Genomic DNA, 24024 nt, shown 5'->3' on the forward strand with positions numbered 1-24024 from the left:
AACCCACTTCTGTAGAGTGCCAAGTACAGGTATACATGCCCTTGTGTCATCTATGTGTGCTGATGTCCACCATAGCCATGTAGGCCATATCCCAGGAACTGCATCAGTAGAGCCCAACAGCGCGGCGTAGTGCAGGGGGCTGCTGTGTCTGTATTGTCCGCCAACGGTAGCGGTAAGCCATGCACTCAACCTGTCTTTCTTCTGTCGTCCCCCCCCCCTCTTTTTGTGCTCTCCCTGTTTTTTTGTGCATCAGCATCATCAGGCGGAGGTACAGTGGCACCGGAGCACGAGGGAGCTGCATCCCACATGGCCATGGAGGGCCACACCACGGACTCTGAATACACCAGTGGGACGGAGGGCGAGGGGAGCTTCACGACAGTCACAGGATCAGCAACCAACGACACAGACTCGTCCTCGGATGGGAACTCCCTTGTGGTGGTGGCAAAATCTGTGCCCCCCACTTCTACAGGTACAGCCGCCACCCCCCACCATCACCGCCCTCCCAGCAGCCCCTCAGCCTTCTCCCCGTGCCCGCTCACCCAGCAGGGTGGGCATCACCTTCGCCCCAGGCACCTCAGCCCCTGCCCCTGTCACCTCTGCTGCCCTCAGTGAGGAGGCCATTGACCTCCTCAGGTCACTCACTGTTGGGCAGTCTACCATTGTGAATGCCATCCAGGGTGTCGAAAGGGAGTTGCAACACACTAATGCATTCCTGGAGGGCATTCATTCTGGTCAGGTTTCCCTTTATCGAACCCTGCAATCTCTGGCCTCAGCACTGATGGCAGCCATTGTTCCTGTCTCTAGCCTCCCCCTCCAAATTCCTCCACCCAGACCCAATCCCCTGTACCCCAGCCTATCCCAAGCACACCATCAGACCAGCCTGCACACACGTCAACACACAAGGGAAGCTCAGGCAAACATATGCACCACACATCCCACAGGTACTCACGCAAGCATCACACACATACAGACACAGCAACATCCACTGCCTCCACTGTGTCCCCCTCCTCCTCGTCTCCCTCCTCCCTCCCAGTGTCGTCTACACTCTCACCTGCATGCACTACCACTACAGCCACTAGGTCCCGTACCAGCACACCCACCACCACACCCCGCTCACCTGCACTCACCACCCCACTACCATTTACATGTCCCCTGTGTCCTCTCCCAGTGTGTCTGTGACGCCCCCTCCCAAAGTACACAAATGCGGGCACACACCCACCCAACATTTATCCACCTCACGACAGCCTCCAGCGCATGCACCTGCACCCAAATCAACAAAAGTTACACCTCCTAAAACCACCTCCTCTTCCTCCACTCCCAGACCCCCTCCAGCTACCCGTCCCAGTGTTCGTAAGAAACTTTTCCTGAGCAACCTTGACCTCTTTCCCACCACCCCCCTCCAATTCATAGGTCCCGTACTAGCATCTCAGCCAACAAATCTCCAGTACGAGTGGTGCCTGTTAGAGGTATGTGGAGTGCACCGGGCAACAGGGCAGCCAGTGTGACACGGAGCCACAGCACAGCCAGTCCCCCCCCTGTGAAGCACCAGAAGTTGGACAGTGCCCGACGGGATAGGGGGAAGACTCCAGCTGGCAAAGCCGCTCACAAGGGTCCCGGGGGGACTGTCCACTCAGCTGTGACTCCTCCCAAGGTGGGGAAGGGGCTGAAGAAAGTGCCAAAGTCTGGGAAGAGCAGCACGGCGGAGAAGCCCGCCATCATCCCCGCTGCCCAGGAGGCCACCCCAATCCCCATCGTCACTGGCCAGGAGTCCACCGCCAGAGTCAGTGCCCAGGAGGGCAGTCCCATTGTCACTGGCCAGGAGGCCACCGCCAGAGTCAGTGCCCAGGAGGGCCCCGGCAGCCACAGCCCCGCTGGGCAATGAGGGACCGCCATGGCAAACACCGCTGCACAGGTCAGAGACAGCAAAGTCAAGCACCGCTGAACAGGGCAAAGATCGCCATGGCAAGCACCGCTGAACAGGGCAAAGACCACCATGGCATGCACCGCTGAACAGGTCAGAGACAGCAAAGTCAAGCACCGCTGAACAGGGCAAAGACCGCCATGGCAAGCACCGTTGATCAGGTCAGAGACAGCAAAGTCAAGCACCGCTGAACAGGGCAAAGACCGCCATGGCAAGCACCGCTGAACAGGGCAAAGACCGCCATGGCATGCACTGCTGAGCAGGTCATAGACAGCAAAGTCAAGCACCGCTGAACAGGGCAAAGACCGCCATGGCAAGCACCGCTGAACAGGGCAAAGACCGCCATCGCAAGCACCGCTGAACAGGTCAGAGACAGCAAAGTCAAGCACCGCTGAACAGGGCAAAGACCGCCATGGCAAGCACCGCTGAACAGGTCAGAAACAGCAAAGTCAAGCACCGCTGAACAGGGCAAAGACCGCCATGGCAAGCACCGCTGAACAGGACAAAGACCGACATGGCATGCACCGCTGAACAGGTCATAGACAGCAAAGTCAAGCACCGCTGAACAGGGCAAAGACCGCCATGGCAAGCACCGCTGAACAGGGCAAAGACCGCCATCGCAAGCACCGCTGAACAGGTCAGAGACAGCAAAGTCAAGCACCGCCGAACAGGGCAAGCACTGCTGAACAGGGCAAGCAACGCCAACTCAAGCACCGCTAGCCCATGTGCGGCAGGGGCAGTGACGGAACTGGGTCCGTCACGGGGAGAGTGATGCACTCTGGGCACCAGTCCCCCTCCAGAAGCAGTGGAGACATGCATCCACTACCTCAGTCCTTAACAGGATGAAGCACTCTGGGCACCAGTCCCCCTCCAGAACCAGTGGAGACATGCATCCACTACCTCAGTCCTTAACAGGATGAAGCACTCTGAACACCAGTCCCCCTCCAGAACCAGTGGAGACATGCATCCACTACCTCAGTCCTTAACAGGATGAAGCACTCTGCACACCAGTCCCCCTCCAGAACCAGTGGAGAACAGCATCCACTCTGTCTGTCCTTAACAGGATGAAGCACTCTGGGCACCAGTCCCCCTCCAGAACCAGTGGAGAACAGCATCCACTAAGTCTGTCCTTAACAGGATGAAGCACTCTGGGCACCAGACCCCCTCCAGAACCAGTGGAGAACAGCATCCACTCTGTCTGTCCTTAATAGGATGAAACACTCTGGTCACCAGTCCCCCTCCAGAACAGTGGAGAACAGCATCCACTCCGTCTGTCCTTAACAGGATGAAGCACTCTGGGCACCAGTCCCCCTCCAGAGCCAGTGGAGAACAGCATCCACTCTGTCTGTCCTTAATAGGATGAAACACTCTGGTCACCAGTCCCCCTCCAGAACAGTGGAGAACAGCATCCACTCCGTCTGTCCTTAACAGGATGAAGCACTCTGGGCACCAGTCCCCCTCCAGAACCAGTGGAGACATGCATCCACTACCTCAGTCCTTAACAGGATGAAGCACTCTGGGCACCAGTCCCCCTTCAGAACCAGTGGAGACATGCATCCACTACCTCAGTCCTTAACAGGATGAAGCACTCTGGGCACCAGTCCCCCTCCAGAACCAGTGGAGACATGCATCCACTACCTCAGTCCTTAACAGGATGAAGCACTCTGGGCACCAGTCCCCCTCCAGAACCAGTGGAGAACAGCATCCACTCTGTCTGTCCTTAACAGGATGAAGCACTCTGGGCACCAGTCCCCCTCCAGAACCAGTGGAGAACAGCATCCACTCCGTCTGTCCTTAACAGGATGAAGCACTCTGGGCACCAGTCCCCTCCAGAACCATTGGAGAACAGCATCCACTCCGTCTGTCCTTAACAGGATGAAGCACTCTGGGCACCAGTCCCCCTCCAGAACCAGTGGAGACTGTTATCGACTTGAGAGACTGTGGCTTTGCACTCCCCAGGATTGAAGAGCGGGCAACCCACCCACTGTTGAGACTTGAGAGACTGTGGCTTTGCACTCCCCAAGATTGAACAGTGGGCAAGCCACCCACTGTAGAGACTTGAGAGACTGTGGCTTTGCACTCCCCAGGATGGTACAGTGGGCAACCCACCCACTTGTGAGACTTGAGAGACTGTAGCTTTGCACTCCCCAGGATTGCACAGTGGGCAACCCACCCACTGGAGAGACTTGAGAGACTGTGGCTTTGCACTCCCCAGGATTGAACAGTGGGCAAGCCACCCACAGTAGAGACTTGAGAGACTGTGGCTTTGCACTCCCCAGGATGGTACAGTGGGCAACCCACCCATTTGTGAGACTTGAGAGACTGTGGCTTTGCACTACCCAGGATTGCACAGTGGGCAACCCACCCACTGTAGAGACTTGAGAGACTGTGGCTTTGCACTCCCCAGGATTGATCAGTGGGCAACCCACCCACTGTAGAGACTTGAGAGACTGTGGCTTTGCACTCCCCAGGATTGAACAGTGGGCAAGCCACCCACTGTAGAGACTTGAGAGACTGTGGCTTTGCACTCCCCATGATGGTACAGTGGGCAACCCACCCACTGTAGAGACTTGAGAGACTGTGGCTTTGCACTCCCCAGGATTGAACAGTGGGCATGCCAGCCACTGTAGAGACTTGAGAGACTGTGGCTTTGCACTCCCCAGGATACATCAATGGGCATGGAGCCCCCTCGTGGATCTGGCGTGGTGCTGTCATCCGGCTGAGGTGCCCCCCCTTCCCTTCCCCCTGAGGTGCCTGTTGTATTTCTATCTGATGCCCCAGCAGTGTTCTCTCCGTTTTGCTCAGGTATCGTGTGTGGGCCTCGCCCATGCATTTCGGGCCCAGTGGTCCACGGACATTGAATGGTGCATTACCTGCACTACTAATTGTGATGTATATTTTGTTGAATGTGTATATATATCTGTATGTATTTGGTTACTGTATTTTGATATATTACAATGGTTGCACTCATTTCCTTTTTTCTTTGCATTCTTCCGGGGGTTTGGGGTTTTTTACTGTAATATTTGGATATGCATTGGTGTGTGTGTTGTAGTGGGTGAGGGTCGGGGTGGGGGTGGGGGTGTTGCGTGGGTGTGTCCCTGACTTTTGCCTCCCCCCTCCCTTATGTCATAGGTGCAGTACTCACCGTTGTCTTCGGCGCCGGCGTTGATGATGATCGTACAGGAGCAGGAAGACTATCGCAGGGAGTATTTGGAGTTCCGGCTCCATGGTGTCCTCGTTCCTCGTGGAGTGTGGAGAGGTGAGCGTTTTCCCATTGAAATGGCTGTTTCCGCTGTGTTTTTATCCACGGTGAATCCGCCCCGGAAAAGGTGGCGGATTGGTAGGTTGTGATACTGTGGACGGTACTTTGTCTCCCGTCTGTCTGTTGGCAGTGACCGCCGCGCTGTTTGTCTGTACCGCCGTGGCGGTCGGAGTGTTACAGTGGCTCTCTTTGTTGTTGGTTTCCACCACGGTCATAATTCCCTTTTTTTTGCCGCCGGCCTGTTTGCGGTCTTACTGCCGCTTTAACACCATCCGCCAGGGTTGTAATGACCCCCAAAGTCCTTTTCTCCCAAAGTCTGGAAACCGGAAATTGCCTGTCTGCATTATGCAGATGACCTAGTGCTGTTGAGCTGAACCCCAATTGGCTTGCAGAGGAAGTTATACTCCCTTGAAACACATAGTAAGAAGAACCAGTTGCAAATTAATTTAGAGAAGCCTAAGGTGTTGGTTTTCGGTAACAGAGAAAAAAAGTTTAGCTGGCACCTATACACTCAGGAGGTGGAAGTAGTTGACTCCTATAAATATTCAAGTTTGCTGTTTAAGGGAGTTTAAAATGAGACACACATTGCGACAATATTAAGCAGAAGTCGTTATTGCAAGTTAGCTGCCTGTCTAGATTTAACTGGCAATATGGAGGGTTGTCCCTCACTCCTTTATTGAAGGCGTGCAAAGGGGAAATAACCCCCCAGTTCTTTTCCCTTGGCCCCTTCTCTGAGTGGGACCAGTTAGAGGAGACAGTTCTCAGAAGGCCTGCATCGCTTCCACCATGCACCATGGTCCAGGGCATTAGGAGGGAGCCGAAACTTACCTCCTGCAATCTGTTGGCATTTTTCCAGGCTTTAAGAATTTTTCACTGGCTCTAGGAAGATGGTGAAGTGAGAAAGGTCTCGAAACTCTGCTGGGTTTCGATCCAAGATAGTGAAAGAAGGTGGGCAAAGGAAGTAAGCAATAGATTGAGAGCTATTGAGATCCTACATTCTCAGTGTGGTACGATTATGATCTGGTCCTCTTTCCCAGGTAAAAAAGTATTGGAAGAGACAGTGGCAAAGGTGGCCCGGACTCTTTACCTAGCCTACCTGAGTCAGAAACCCTTAATTTGTTTCTCTTTACCCTGCCTAGGCTAGGAAATGGTTTTCCCATAGTTGAACCAGGTGCTGGATCCTGGCCTGCAGAATGAAATCTTAAGGGTCATAGTGGGATGGAATCCAATCTACTCATCCCGCCCCCATTAGACAATGATCCAGAATAATAATGGTCTGAACATAAAATGTTATTTGTTGTATTTATTTAGGGACTGTGCTTTTTATCTTCCTATTTGCATTAAGGGCCTGATTTGGAGTTTGGCTTACGGGTTACTCATAAAGGTGATGGATATCCCGTCCGCCGTATTACAATCTTGATAGGCTACTCTTGGATAGTAATAAGATGGATGGGATATACATTACGTTTGTGACAGAGTAACCCCCTGTGCCATACTCCAAATCAGGCCCTAAGTTTTTAAGTCCTTTATTTTTTAAATACCAAACAGTTCAAAGGATGAAGACTGTAGAGTTACTGTCAGAGATGTGTTACCTCGATGTGGCAGCTGGATTTGCACATTCGGTTAAATTGAGTTTTACTGATGGGTCATTGTAAGGTGTGGGTCATGAGGGGATGGTTGTGTTGTATGTCAATTTTAAACTACAACTGTTTTAATGCTTTGTGTAGAACATTTTATGGATGATTGTCCTAAAAAACTTGTTTTCTAGATGGCAGCAAGAAGGAATGCTGTGCTATTGAAAAGAATGCTGCTCTGCTGGACTGCTGGCATGCTGGTGTACTGCCTTGCTGGATTACTGCCCTGCTGCCATCCTGCTGAGTCAGAGGGACTAGACCTGCCCCTGAACCCTGGACTCTAAGAGTGACTTCAAGGGCTAGTCTGCTGGCCTCCTGCTCAGAGCCACAAGGACATAACAGGCTTCCAACCACCTGAACCAGCACCCAGATCCAGCTGAAGTAAGCCTCTCAGCCCAACAGGCACCCCTCACATCTTGGACCCTTGTTGTGGCCCTAGTGGAACTTAATTGATGTTTCTGGGCTCTTCAACACTACAAAAGGGCTCATTGGCACCAAAATACTGTCACTTGCATTGCACACCTGCCCTTTGCACTACTGCATCGACTGTCCGCAGAGAGCGCCATCACAAAGCAATGTCCTGACCATCGTGACAACAGGATCTTCACACTACACCAACGACTTCCATGATGCCCAGCCTGCTCTTTGTGCTGCAACAAAGACTGGCTTCCTTTACCGCATACAGGGCTCTTTGACCTGGACTGAGAAAGTTACTTTTCAGCAGGACTAACCTGGTCCCTTTAATTGACCCGTGCCCAATTGCAGTCAGCCTGAACTTGTGACTTTTTCCCAGTTTTTCATGAACAGGTAGCAGTAAGTAGTGCTTTGGGCTTTTTGGTGCTATTTTCACCTAAATCTTGAAAATTACATATCTCCGGTTCAACTGATTGGATTTTTGTTGTTGTGGTTTTATTTGTTTATTAAAATGTGTTCTATTTTTCTAAATTGATGTGGGATTGTTCTTGTGTTGTGCTATCACTTTATTACAGTCTAAAGTGCTTCATAAATATGTTACACATTACATCTAAGTTAAGCCTTACTGCTTGGTGCAAAGCTTCCAGAGGGTTAAGCATAGGTTAATTTGGGGATTGCTTGCGCCTCACCCTGACAACAATTGTGGTTACTGCTTGAGTAGGGTTTCACCCCTTCAACCAGTAACACCATTTCTCACAACTGCTATTCTTATTACTCAATAAACCTTTACATTTTTTTTTTTTATTATCTTAGCAGTAAAGGGTCTATGGTCATATGTAGCATTCAGTTACTGTGTGTATAGAATGGAAATAGCTTAGGCCATTGTGTCAAGTATAGTTGTGTGTGGCAAAAAGTATATGGTACACAAGTTACCTACCACTAAAGTTATGGGTGGAATGAATACTCCATGATGAGCGCACAAGATGTGAGTTGTAGAACCACATTTTAGAGTAAGTTGTGGATTCAACACAAAGGGGCTCATTATGAACACGGCGGGATTCCACTCCGTGTTCATGGTGGCAGTCTAAACATAGACCACCAGCCCCCTTGAGACCCTGCCGGTGTTTAAAAAACATTCCAACGGGCCGGCGGGCAGAAACAGTGTTTAAGCCAGCTGGCCCAGCAGAATGCTGGGCCTGGGAATTACAGACAGCTCTACATGGAGCTGCCGTTAATGTCGCGGTGCGCTGGGAGCAGCAACACCCGTCATGCAGATCACTGCCCATAAATCGAGCAGTGACCTGCACAACAGGTCTGTGCACTGGGCCCCTGCACTGCCCATGCCAAGTGCATGGGCAGTTCAGGGGCCCCCAGGGGGGCCCCAGAGCACCCCTTCCGTCGACCTTTCCCATGTGAGGAAAACCACCAGGGAAAGGCTGGAGGGACAAGGGTTCTCTATCCGGAGGCTGGCGCTGCAAGCAGCGACACCCTGTCAGATAGAGAAATCCGCAGTCGTCAGGTTGCCTGTCGGCGGGAGCCTCGCAGTGGCGGATGGCTGCCTGTGGTGGTCTTCCCTTGTTGTTGATGTGGCGGTCCAGACCACCATGCCGGTGGCGGTAATTTCTGCCGCCGCTGGCATGGCAGTCTGGACCGCCATGTTCATAATGAGGCCCAAAGTCTTTTTTCAAAAATCTGTAAAAAAGGTATAAGCTTTGGTTCACAAATGATTATTCACCTCTGAATGTTTGGGCACATGTCCATATTAAATATTTGTCATATACTACCACAGACAGATTGTTTGTACCCTAGAGATTTATAAGGTGACTTTTCCTGGTGGTTTTGAGACTCTGCATAATGTTTAATACTGTGCAATACAGGCTTGAATCACTTACAGATGGTGCACCTAACAGTGTGGTTCTAATAATGGTTCTACAGCTGTATGCATTTCTGCTCTTCTCAGGAACGTTTGTTGCATGTTTTATCAAACAATGGAGAGTTGTTCATAGGTCCTTGCTGTGGGTGCGTTGTTAGAGGCTAATGCATAACTGACTTCCTTGAATACACACCAAAAGATAAAGTGTAACTGTTGTTAGCGCACCTGGTCCTTACATAGTAAACTTATAAGGGGACAGCGTAACAGCCTGTTAATCATATGTTTCTTAAGTCAGTCAGGTTGTCATATAAGGGGAAACCTCATCTTGTCCAGATTACCATCAGTATGTGGGACTTCATGCAAAGAATTTAGAAACAAGAATTTTGGAAAAACCATCTAGCTAAGAAAACTAATTAGACAGCAGAGTTGGTAACTAGAAAGGAAAGGCATAATGTTTTATTCAGTCACATTATCATATCTACCTATCCTCAGTATGGATCAGCAACAGAGACAGTCTTCGTCTTCAGGTCATCAATCGGTCAGCATCACATCAGACTCACAAAAGTATGAGCCCAATGACAAAATCTTGAATCGCCTTAACAACACCTAGCATCTGCGTCAGGCATTTGACATCTCTCTCCACCCGTCTAATCTCCTCCCCTCTGTCAGGTTGTTATATCGAAGTTACCCAGACTATCCCCCAATTTCTAATTGGTCAATTAATCACCAGTTATGACTCTACCCAATAGTTGTTTTATTCCAAATCTATGAATTCTAATATTCTACAGTTCTCATGTTGTTGATTGGTCCGCTTTACGATGTCCATATCATCCAGCTCGTCAGGTATCAAAAATGTTGCATTTTCTTCTCCAGTCAGTGCCTTCATTGCTCAAGACCTGGGAAAGTACACTCAGTACGCTTTACATTCTCAGTCGCTACAATTCTAGTTTTATCATATCCTGTCCATCGGTTCACATAGAGGTTTCAGCTAAACAAATTTTATTAAACAATGAGCAGTTCACAGTTAGTTCAGCTTGTCAGCATTTTCCATTAATCCCGAAGAAATACATCTTCTTCATGAGGCCTGGCAAAACTAGGCCAAGATATTAACTAAGTTAAGGTCTACCATCATTGCAAAACATAGGTTATATCTCTCAATATGACACATTACTACATTATTTTTATACGTTTTTCTATATTTCATGTCTGCTAGTCATTTTATTAGTACATTGGTAAATCTTGGTGGACAATCTCCGAGGTCACAATTTCAAACGTGCACATTAATTTTCTATGTTAACCATTTTCTAACAAATTCATTATTTTGATCACATAAACACTCATTAATAATTTTTAATTAAGTCATTTTGCATTAACACGGTGTAATATGGCCCAAAATTGCAATAGAGGTGTTTTTATGACATTATAAGCCAGGAGGCTGAATTGTTTGTGAATGTCACCAGAACACTGAGGTGGACCATATTGCAATTTATTCATTATGTATGTTTATATTAAAAGTTTTTTTTTTAGCATAGCTGGCTTGAGAAAGCAGTTTTCTGCAAAGTGCAGCTAACAATAGGCACTGACTGGAATTAAAATGAAAGGGAGCTGTTGTTCTTCCCTACATTGTCATTAAAACAGTGCTCAAAGGTCAGTCATTGTATCTGCTTTTGTGACTGTAGCTTATAAAATGGTCAATGGTGAGTGGATTTATCTGATTTTGTGTCTGCAGCTATTACTGCACAATTAACAGATTTTATCAAAAATATTGTTTCTTGATGCTTAATTTGCCTCTCCTTGGTCCTAGCAAGCCTGACAATGGTAAGGTTCTGCTGAATGGTTAGGGGGCTGTCATTATAATGGTGTAGTCCTATGTCACAGAAAATCATGACATATTTTCCATAGGTCATGGTTCCCTGAGAAATATTGACTTATATTTCTTGGTTAAGCCTTCTTAATAAATGTTTGTCAGTGGTTTTAAAGCTTGTATTTCACAGACAAGCGATCTAGCTGTGCATTATTTCCCACAATTCACAGTGTAGTGCTGTGCATAGAATATTAATTAGAACAATTAACAGGATCACCCTCCCTGTCCATCCTTAATACAAGCATATACCAATAAATGCTCTTCGGTGTTGGAGAATAGAATTTGTTAGCAAAAAAAAAGTTATACGATTCCACATTGCGCTTTAGTTAGTTGTAGTATAGTCTGAATATACTACAAAAGAAAAACACATTTTAAAATGCATTCTTTTTTTTCTCTTTAACGCGAGTTCCATTGAAAATTGATTTATAAAAATGCACATTGTTGCATAAAACACAATGAATATTAAACGAATACCGCTTAAATGCTTAAATGCTCTAAAATGTTCTAAATAGTACTAGCGTCAATTAATAAATCGTGTAATATAGAAAATACGTGATGGCAATATGTGCAATATGGTCCTATATCACTAGCTAAGGGTCAGGTGACATTTAAAAACCAGACTCACTTAAAATACAACAGCTACTTTTTCATTCTCTTCGCAAAATAAATATGCATTCAGGCTATGCCAAATCAAGCTAATTTTTGTGAAATGCAAATGCATCGGTTTCATGTGCATTGCAAGCCAACAATGAAGTCTTGATATTCTGCAAATATTTGTAAACTACTGTACCTTCGCTTTTCAAAGTTATGATGTCACCAAAAAACACTGATTACATTAGGAACCTGTAGTTCGCAGCATTCTTTATTCTCATATATAGAAGACGAATTGCACAGGTATTTGCATTGCATGTGCCCATTGCTGAATGAAATTTGCTTCTTAGCTTCACCAACGTGATTGCTAAGGGATATTTGCTTTAGACGCCACTAAGGAGAACCACTAGAGAGTAATGGCAAAGAAAAATGAAATACCTTTTTATCTTACAGTCTCTCTTTAAAAAATGTCAGATTAATGACTTTGAAACATCAACAAGATGTATTGTGTTGAACATGCAGTTGCACAGACGAAAAATGTGTACCATGCTTTAGCAGCTGAACACAATAAAAAAACTAATCACCATTGTACAGACTGACATTTCCAGTGTGATTTATCAGGGGATGCTTTCCCAGGAATGATTACCCAACAGCACAAGTGACAATCTGCCACCGAAGAAAATATCGCCACATGTATCAGGATTAATAAATGGTTTCGAAACAAAGATATCTCAGTGATGACGTTTTCTTCAGAATCAGAATCTTTCTCTAGCATGCACGTTCCCGTCCTCACGTGTATGTTTAATACGATGTGCTTCAGGCACGAATGCTATTAAAGATAATTTAATTTAAGAGCATAGTTTGCTCCGAAACAGAAAACACGCTGCAGCCATTTGTTTTTATACATTTCTTAAAACTCTTGGACGGTCATTAAGGCTTGAATGAAATCAGCAGAAAAATAGCTTGAACTGGTCAAGCAGCTAACATAGGAAGAATGTTCTTCGTGCCAATATGTATGTGCGTTGATCCACAGAATGCACGATTTTACTACTTCTGTAAGAAATGCAGACTTAAATGTCAGTTCGCATTTAAATGATAATATTGCATTTGCAGCAAAAGGTGGGCAAACCAGTAAATTCACACACAGACGAGTCGGAGTTGAGCCAGTGGTCTGGCTTGGTCCTAAGAGCCAAAGCATGAGCCGAGTCATGCACAAGGTAGCATATAAATCTCGCACAATCAACATTAATATATATAAAATGTCCTTATTAGTAAAAAGTGTTATTTTTTCAAAATTTCTGTTTTATTGTATTGGGTTACATTTATTGAAAATAATCGTTTCGAAATGTAACATTCAGGAATTTATCTGTGCCCTGGTGAAGTTTCATTAGTGATATCACAAGCACTTTACTACATACGGCTAATGTTCACGTTTTATGGATGCCATTGTAGTAAATGATATCAGTAGCTCAAGTAGAATGAATGTTAGATATATAGTCAAAAACATTCTTACATGATTTGTTTAGCTTGCTATGGGACCAAACAAATGCATAACATCTCCTATTTGCATATCAGTGCAATAGAGACAGGAAGTCTATGAAGGTAAGTCCCCATCCTGCTATAAAGCTGTATGTGATTCTGCGGAGCTTGCTGTGCCTGGTGTACTAAAAATTCTGTGAACCCATCTGATGCCAATCCTACGATATTAAGTCAATTCCACTGGTATCCTTCCACTTCTATATTGTTTTATTTTCTGTCATAATTTGAACCCGCAGCCAAGAATATCAATTGTACAGTCCATAATCTTTTTACTCTGGTGTACAAAGATGCTGAATTAATTCTTCGAATCATGCAATATCAGGTCTTGATATAGATCGTAACATTCCCTGAAGCTGCAAATTGGAGGATTGTTTTTTGATGATCCGGTGGCGCAGCGTGCCAGCCAATATGTACAAAGCCGCGCAAAGCCACCTTGCGTGGCTGTTCATGGTCTTGTAAATATGGACCCCTGAAAGGGGTATTCCCTGGGTGTTGCTTGGGGGGGTTCCCACGAAACACCCATGAACCAGAACAAATCTGATGCATTCCCAGATTTACAAGTCTGGGAATGCGTCAGATGTCCCTTCCTGCACAAAAACAATCATCCCCGCACCATGGTGCAAAGGTGTCTGTATTGGTGCTAGGCAGAAATTTGTGCACCAGCACAGGGGTGAGAGGACGGAGATGCGCTGTATCTTGTACATACAAAGCATTTCTGCCATTTCCCGGTAGTACAGGACGGTGCAGCAAGACACTTGCAGCGCCGCTCTGCACCACAGGCCTCATAAATGAGGGCCAAGAGAGTGAGAAAAGAAAAGCCATCTTCAATAGGTAGACATTGCCAGGATTTACATGTTAAAGTGATGCGGTCTAGCCACAAATATAAAAGTAATGAGTTTACTATCAACCTTCTGACAATATATACAAGTGGAAAGCAAAACTAAAGGCAAAATTGACAGTGTTCTGAATAACGCATCCCAATACCAAAAGAGGCAAAGTGTTCCATCGGTTTATCAAGCTGTTAATTTTAGCTACTAAGGGAGTGGAGGATGGTATTAAGAGCTTGTATGTCAGCCGGATTTAATGATGCCTAAACCGAAGGTATATTATTGCATGCTTTTCATACTTATGCACCAGATTCAGTCATGGTGGGTAACAGAATCTCAGATTCATTATGGTTGACTTTATAACCCCAGACTAGCCTCAAAAGCCCCTTTGAAAGCACTGAAATTTGCCTTTATAAAGGCTGATGCTGTTCATATAATTTTATTAACAAAACATCTGCTGTTAGAGGTACATCTTATTAGAATTTCGAAATAGACCAGTCAGACTTTCAATAAACAACGCAAATCATATTGTTGAAATTAGACATTTGACAGTCCAGATGAGTCCCCCAGTCACCAATATGTGACATGCCTTAGTGCTGCTTATTATAGTATTAGTTTCAGTAGTAGTATAAAAATCTTTATTCTGTTGTGAAACCATAAAAACACACAATGCAAACATTATGGACCTGATTTAGATGTCGGTGGATGGGTTACTCAGTCACAACTATGACGAATATCTCATCCACCGAAATCTAAATCCCATAGAAAATAATGGGATTTAGATTTTGGCGGAAGGGATATTCATCACTGTTGTGTCGGAGTAATCCACCTGCCAATATCGAAATGAGGCCCATTGTCTAAAGTAGGAATAATTTGATAATATTATTACAGATAAACAAATCAGCATTTAAAAGAATGATTCGCAAGTTAATTTGATAGATTCCCCACTTAATAAAATCATACAAGTGAGATATGACAGTGCTGGGTATAATAAGATAAACCAGTAATATCATTTTAGTCAGGCCAATCAGCAATTAAAAGAAAAAAAGAAGAAAAAAGACACTTCACCAGTTACGTAGACAAGTTCCATACATGCTAAAATCACACATGGGATGACATACCAATGTTAAGAATGGCAGGGAAAGACAATAAGATAAAGTGCATAAGGGCTAGTAAAAACAGGTGCCAACCACTGTGCATATGTATAGGGTATCCTCGAACCTAGATACTGTAGGGTGGAATTTATCAGAACAATTACCCTACTCCAGTCAAATATGTGCAGACACTTCTGTTACAAAGAAAGGATCCATATAATACCACATGCAACAGATTGAAGTAATGTTAGGCAAAGTAACTGTGCAAAATACTGCATAACATTGCGATAAAATGAATCACCCTTCTGGCTTCAGGAAAGGAGACTTAAAATTACTGATGCCACGAATTAACATAAAGTTACAAGAGAACTAGTGTCCCAGACCTATAATTCAGGTTTCAATGTGACTCTGTACAACCATAGGCCACAGCTGGAGTAGTCTTTGCTGATGTGATACCAAAGTCAGGCTCAATAGGATACCAAACTTAACAACAATAAGATAAAGTGCAGCAGCTAACAGGCCATGGACAAATGCACTTTATAAACAGTCAGCAATAGGTCAGATGTTCTCGAGAATTACTGCCAAGAGAACCTGAGTTTAATATCCAAGGAAGTAAAAAACCTTGGAATTACCATGGACTCCAAGTTAACAATGAATGCCCAAGTGGAAAATTAGCACGATCAAGCTACATCACCTTGAAGACTCTGTGACGCATCTTCCACCACCTTGGATTTCCACACAAGGTGCAGGTTACTATTTCTCTTGTACTATTCAAACTGGATTATGCCAATGGCTCTACCATGGATCATCTCTATCTACTATTAAAAAAACATATTCGGAACTCAGCTACTATTACATGTAAAGCCACAAGGCCACATCTCCCCTGCCTTGAGAGTACTACACTGGTTACCCGTTGCCAGAAGATCCACCTTCAAGCTGCTTTGTATCACCCACAAAGCAATACATGGAACAGGACCACTTTTCATCAGAAACAAAATAACCAAATACATTCAACAAAGAAACCTCCACTCAAGATTGGCACCCCGCCTTAGAACACCACCATACAAGAAAAAGACAATAGGTGGTACATCCTTCCCCGTTCAAGCAGCCAAACTATGGGAATTCATTACCCCCAAATAAAGGATCCACAGATTACTATCTTGCCTTCAGAAGACTACTCAAGAGTTGTCTCTTTCCTACATAACCACCATATTCAAATAGCAATGGACTGCATATGCCTGTGCTGATAAATATTTATAATCGTATTATGTGTATTTTCTAGCTATGTATAGTGTGTGTGTGTGTGTGCATGTGTGTGTGTGTATATGTGTGTGTGTATATACATATATATGTGTATATTATTCTATGCTTAACATGTTCATAGGTCCTTGCATAGCTCCTATATAAATTGTTATATAGATACTTATGATTTCCTACTTTGGTTTTGATATCACAATGAACAAATGTTTTGTTATCTATTTAACAGCAAGCATTTCACTATTCAAAAAATTGAGGAAAGATGAATGAATGTTAGAAAAGTACACTTATTAATTAATTTCAAATGTTACAAATCTTGAAAGTCTGCCTTTATACACTACAACTTTTTTCTCATATTATTACACCCATTATTACATTCCTTGCACATATATTCCCTTACTATGTATTTACATATCTATTTATTACTCTAGTCCTACTGTACTTGAGAAAAAAAAAAAAAAAAGCCTATAAATAACATTCAAATTATAAATAATTAAATCAAATAAAAAAGAAAATAAATTAATTTAAAAAAAAATAATAATAATAATAATATATATATATATATTATATATAATAAATAAATAAAAAATTATATACATTTACTGTTTTGTAAGCTTTTCTCTGTCCCCCATCACCCTATGTCTCTATCAATATATCCACCATTCCCACTCTGACTCATCCCAAACCCATTCTACTACTTTCAGCTCCAAAATAACCCTGCCTAAGCTCTTCCCTCCTCTACCACATCTAGCTCACCCCAAACCCCAGTTTACTACCATGATCTCCCAAACAACCCTACTAAATTCTCCCTCATTTATCTCACCTTTGACTCATCCAAAACCCCTCCTGTTACCTTGATCTCCCTAACCCTTTCCACAAGCTCTTCCCTCCTCCATCTCTCCTTTACTCATTCCAGGCCTCATCCTATTATTATAAACTCCCAATTAACACTTCTAGATTCTTCCCTTCTCTATACCTCCATTACTCTAGTCAATCCAACTAACAAACTCACATAATCTCTGCTCAAATTAACTCATAATAATACTAATACTGTACTCATATTTCTCTATACTTATCCACCACTAATTCCTCTTGGGTTCTGAAGTAGCGTGCTATTTGCCAAAAAGCACGATGACGCCTCATCGGGGATAGTAAGCACTATATAAATACAATCACAATTGCAATTACAATTACTTGGTGGTTGTTATTTTCTCACAATTTTATGCAGCCTGACAGAGGCTGTAACAAACCTATAATCTGTCTGTGCAGCCAGTTCAGTTTGTAAAAGCTGGAGATACAATAACGCTGGTTCAAATGATCTAATATTAAGGCTTCTAAGTAAAGGGGCCAATATTGTTTTCCTATGGGCCTTAAATAAGTCACAAAAAAGACAAAATGCAGGTGTGATTGGGATGTTTTTGAATCACGAGGTCATACTGCGAGATCTTTGTCACAATAAGCATGTGATGGGTAGTTGACCAGCAGATGGGCCATGTTGAGGTAGAATCTTACAAATGGGTACCTCTGTGTACTGGGGATAATAAGGAGATAAGGGGCCAGATGTATCAAACTTTGTCCGTTTGCAAATGAAAAAATGTCTTTCATGATGTATGAATGGCATTTGCAGTGCAAATATAAGAAATCACTAAAATAGCAATTCCTTCCAACTGCAACATGAATTTGCATGTCGCAATTTGTGTATCGCAAATAGCGACATGATTTTGCGAATCGCTATCTGCGTAACGCAAATTGCGACCTAGATATGCGATTCGCAGATAGCGATCCGCAAAATCATGTCGCTATTTGCGATACGTAGATTGTGACATGCAAATTCCGTCTTGCAATGCTATGCATCAAAAATTCACAAATAGCGAATATTCGCAGAATGGACTTTTGTACATGCAATTTACCACAAATTGAAATCAGGTGGTAACCAGGTGTAAACTATATAACGAGGCCCAGAATGACTCAGTCCCTTTTCCACAAGGGCCGCACTCTACATCATGGCGAACAGGATGAGGATCCTGGGAGATTTGAGTAGAGTGAGGAGGAGACAGGAGCGCATTTTCAGAGTGCGCATAACCCTTTTTGACCAGACAGAGGAGGAGATATATGAGAAGTACAGGTTAAGCTCAGCCATGATACTTGACCTGATAGCTGATCTACAACCCATATTGCAGCGTACCACACCCAGGACGAATAGTATACCCACCCATGTGCAGGTATGAAGCTCTCTGCACCTATTAGCATCGGGGAGCTATCAACGGGTTATTGCAGCAGCTGGATGGGCCTCACAGAGTGCCTTCTCACAATTTTTCAATGCATTTCTCAATGCCATGCTGAGCAAAATTCAACAGCCCATAATATTCTCCAACACCCCACAGGAATTACCACGGACAAAATTCAATTTCTACCAGATTGCCCGATTCCCACATGTAACAGGCACCATCGATGGGACACATGTAACCATCTGTCCACCATCGGCTACAGAGTATGTTTATCGGAACCGTAAAAATTCACATTCCATGATCATACAAGTAATTAGCAATGCCTCCAACATCATAACCGATCTCGTGGCCAGATATCCAGGTAGCACCCATGACTCCTACATCTTTCGCCACAGTCGAATTTACACAAGACTACTAGCTGGAGAGTTTGGTGAAGGATATCTACTGGGTAATGTAATAGTTGACAATGTTGCATTGATGTAATGAGACGTAACGTATAACAAGTACTCATTTTTCTCTCATGTCATTCCAGGAGACAGTGCCTAAGCCATGCAGTCCTTCATACTTACACCCTACCTGAGTCCTGCAATGCCAGCCGAAAGGAGGTATAATGCTGCTCACAGGACAACCCGCAGTGTTGTGGAGAGGACCTTCGGACTGCTGAAGAGCCGCTTCAGATGAATCCAGAAGAGTGGTGGTGCACTACAATACAGCCCTGAAACAACCTGCAAAATCGTGGCTACATGTGCTATGATGCACAACATTGCTACAACAAGGGGCATACCTCTAGAACCGACTGAGCGGGACTCAGATGAGGATGGTGATCCCTTGCCACCCCTTCACCCAGTAGACAGAAGCAGTGTAGCAGATGGCAGACAAAGACGTGCTGACATCACGGGCAACCATTTCTGATGTAAGTAATGACAATACTACGTCTATTTTATGTATTGCTGTAGGTAGCATCTTTATTGCCTTGACTTCAGGTAACATATGTGTGATTAGGACATAGCTATGCACTATACACAAACAGGTGCGAGTAACAGTGTCACACTATTAGCATGATAGTATAACAGCTTTGCTGCATGTTAAGCTAGTCTCCTACACCCCTCATCATCAAGTCCTACGTCCACGCACTCCACTTGAGTGCTCAGTGGCCACGGTGGCACCTCTTGTAGTGGGTTTAAAGACAGTACTGCGTCTGGTACTGCGACGCCTAGGATCCATCACCGGGGCTGTGAGACTGCTGAGGCTAGAGAGCTCCTCACTATCACCACCACCCAGTTTGCTGTTTGTAGCACTCCGTGCTGCCTGAATTGTATCCAAAACATTAGTGATTTGCACCAATCCCTGTGCAACGTCCCGACTGCAAAGTGCCAACTCCACTTGTATGCCCACAGCATGTCGTGATATCAAGGCAGTTGAGGTAGCGAGCCGATTGACCGATCTGCAGAACCCATCCAACCGGCCCATCAATTGGTGATGGTGCCTACGGTGGCTGACACGCTCATGCTGAATCACAATGCACAGTTCCCTAATGGCATTTGTCATCTCCTGTGTGTTTTCTGCTGCTGTTTGCTGTCCCTCATGCAGCTGGCACATGTTTTAATTAAGAGACTCGAACTGCTTGTGCAGTACTCCCATGTTGTCATTGTGAGACACCAACTGCCTGTACATTGACCTCATGTGTTTACATTGCAGGTGCTGCACTTTCAGCATGGAACTTCAAGGCCGCCAAAGAGTGATGGGCCCTTTCCTTCATCAGTGCACTGTCTGCCTGCATCTTGACGCCTCCTGAGGGGAGTGGACTGAGCCTGGGGCAGGGACTGCTGTCTGTGGGTGCTTCTAGCCTCTGGGGATAGTGTGGGTACTTCATCCGGCATTTCATATCAGTCCAGGTTATACTCGGGGAGAGGTAACACTCTTGCCCTGCGTCTAGTTGGTGCAATAATGAAGGACTCACTGATGTTTGAGTTGGACTGTGGCTGTGTTTCGCTATACCCCACATTTCCACATTCTGCTGCGTCAGGGTCCAGGACATCTACAACGACAATGTGCAGCATGTCTCTCTGTCTGCTGCTGAGGATGTGGCTCCTGGAAACAGCATGGGCTGATTCACTTCCTGGTTGTGATGTCATCAGCCTGTTCCGGTTTGCTGTTTTCGGAATTTACGATTTTCAAATACTGATTCGCTATTTTTTTGGGATTCAGTATTTGCATCTTGCAAATTGCGTATGCGAATTTTAAGAAATCGATATTACCCACTCGCAATTTTGCTACATCCCATTTTGCATTTCTTAAATAGCGATTTCTTAAAATTTGCTATTTAAGAAATGCAAACCAGGTGCTTGATACATCTGGCCCAAGGTTCTATACAAACCAATGGGGCATAAACCGGCATAAGCCTATTAGCACACAGCTGTGCCTCTCTAAGAGTTGCCATAAAGTCTAAAAGTTCCTTTTTAGCAAGTGATTTTTAGTACCTCCTTAAAGACTGGGGAGTGTGAAAGTAATCATGGCAGCCAACTGAGTGCAGCTGCGACGTAACATGCTGTAGCCACTGAATATGGTATGCCTTGTAAAGGGCCAAACAGTCTGTGATAACTGCCTTGTTGAGTGTGGTTTCAGTTTGGCACCAGATGGAAATCCATAATATTGTCAGGGCTAGCTTGCTTCTGCCCTTCAAGTATTTTAGTCCCAGCTCCTCTTGGCATATATTGGCAGATACACTTTAAGATGGAAACAAACATTTCTGCAAAAAACTATGTTTGCCTGTTTGTAGAGGTGTCTGGTCACAGTATCACCAGATACCTGACTCATAAGAGGAAGTTGTAAAGCACCTGGCAATATAGTTGTTAAGCATTGCCTCAAGGAGAAACTAACCAAGTTTCTTTACAAACCTAAATGTGGATGCCCTATTATGCTCTAAATATGTACATCTTAATTTTATGAGGTGTTTCCAGGTGCAGTTATTAGTGAAAGGGATCCCAAGATAGGTCAATGCTGTTTGTAGTTCGGTACCACTCATCTCAAATGCCCTCACCCCACTTTTAGGATGACCACATATCATGGTATATGACTTAGACTTGTTTGTGTATAGCCTGAGACTAATCATATAACCCACAAAGCTGTCCAACAGTCTCTGTAAACCGATTCCAGTCCTAGACATAAGTACACAGTCATCAGTATACATGAGGACAGGCAGGCCTTTTGTAACAACCTCAGGGGCATCGTAAACCATCTCTGATAGGGCGGCCTCCAAATCATTGATGCATAGGCTAAACAGAAACAAGGCAAGTAGACATCCCTACCTCACTCCCTGTCTGTTTTTAGTGGGAGATGTGCATTCTCCATTTGGCCCTTATTTGACTCTGCCCACCACTTCCTTATGATTTCTAGATAATATGTGCACTATCCTGGTGTCAGCACCCATAGTTAGCATTGGGAGCCATAGCCTCCCTCTGTCAACATTGTCAAAAGCTGAGCTTAGTTCATAAATGCAAGATATAGACCTCCATCCCTGATCTAAATGTACTTGATAATCAAGAGGTGAAGATTAATTTGCTAGTCTATGGTCCCTGGACCTTGCCTGAGCCCATATATCACCACTTTCCAAAACAGGGAGGCCTCATTAGTTATACTCATGCTTCCCTTCTGATATTTTCCCTCCTTGGTCTACTCACTGCTTGGTAATGTTGTCTACAAGGTCGCACCTTCTGGGAATCCCTAGGTGTTTTCTTTAGAGTGGTTTTTAAGAGACACTGTGTTTTTGAACAAGTTTTGCCAAAACACTTCTTTTGCCTTGCCGCATGGAGTGCCATTGGAGCTGTCAACAATTCTGAGGCACTGACAAATACCATCATACACCCCTAGAATAGCTGTTGGCTTGGTGTCACTATTAATCACTCAATCAATCAGCATTTATAAAGCTTAGCTAATCACCGACAGGGTATCCAGGTGCTTGCTGGTCCTGGAGCCTTATTCAAACATCCAGTTCTTGAGTGCCATTTGGAATTCCAAAAGTGAAGTGATGGTCTGAAAGTGCATGGGGAGGTTGTGCCAGGTTTTTGCTGTGATGTGAGAGAATGGGTGTCCTCCACTTCTGCTTTGATAGATGCAGGAAGTATGAGCACGTGAAAGAGTGGCTGAGCGCAGTCTCTTGACAGTTGGTGTAAGTTCAGGTGGTGGTTAATGTATATGGGTCCTTGGTTATGTAGAGCCTTGTGTGCATGGTCAACAGCTTGAATTGGCATCTCTTCTGTACGGGGAGCCAGTGGAGTTGCCTGAGATGGGGGTGATGTGGGTTTATCGGGGAAGGGCAATGATGAGTCTGGCTGCGGTGTTCTGTATGGTCTGATGTCTATGTAGGAGGTGTGCAGCGATTACTACATCGAGGGTGTTGCCATGGTCCAGTTGGCTGGTGATGAAGGCCTGTGTTATAGTGCTTCTCATGTGTAGGGCTAGCCACTTGAAGTTCTTACATAGCATGCGCAAAGTGAAGAATCAGGCAGAGGAGATGGCATTGATCTGTGATTTCATGGTGAACTTGTTGTCAGTTATGATTCTGAGGTTTCTGGCATGGTCGGAGGGAGCACATGTGGGTCCGAGGTCTGATGGTCAACAGGAGTCGTTCCATATGTTGCTGCTATTGCCAAAGATCAGTACTTTCATCTTCTCTCTGTTCTGCTGCAGGCAGTTGTTCTTCATCCAGTCAGCGAAGCATGTCATGCATGTGTGGAAGTTGGTTATGGTGGTGGAGGGGTCGTCAGTGAGTGGGAGGATGAGTTGGGTGTTGTCTGCATAGGAAATTGTGTTGAGACAATGGAGCCTGACAAAGTTAGCCATCAGGGTCATATGTGCATTGAAGAGCATAGGCCTGATGGATGACCCCTGGGGGACACCGCAGGTGGTCTCCTTAGGTTCAAAGGTGAAAGGTGGGAGGTGGATCTGCTGGGTTCTTTCGGTAAGGAAGGAGGTGCTCCATCTGCGCGTGTCCCCTTTGATGCCAGTGTGGTGGAGTCTGTTGATCAGCATGTGGTGGGATAAAGTGTTGAAGGCTGTCGAGAGGTCAAAGCTGCTGTTTCTCCTCAGTCGAGAAAGGTTCAGAGGTCACTGGTGGCTGGAATCAGGGCAGTTTCAGTGCTGTGATTGCTGCAGAAGCTGGATTGGGGGATTTTGAGTAGCTGGTCCTGCTCCAAGTATGTCATGAGTTGCTTGTTGATAATCTTTTCCATTACCTTCACTGGGAATGGGAGCAGGGACATTAGCCGATAGATTTTGGGTTTGCTGGGGTTGGCGGAGTGTTTTTTGAGTAGCGGTAGAACTTCTGTATATTTCCAGTCATCAGGAAATGTTGTGGTGATGATAGAGGTGTTGAGCAGGCTGGTGAGTTCCTGCCTGATTTTATGTTGAAGATGTGGTGCACGCATGGGTCTGTGGGGGCTCCTGAGTGGATAGATTTCATGGTGGGGGTAATGTGCTGGGTAGAGAGGGTGTTCCAGGTGGTCAATCTGTGTTTTGTGT

Source organism: Pleurodeles waltl, chromosome 8 (assembly GCF_031143425.1).
Source record: "Pleurodeles waltl isolate 20211129_DDA chromosome 8, aPleWal1.hap1.20221129, whole genome shotgun sequence".
Taxonomy (NCBI): Eukaryota; Metazoa; Chordata; class Amphibia; order Caudata; family Salamandridae; genus Pleurodeles; species Pleurodeles waltl.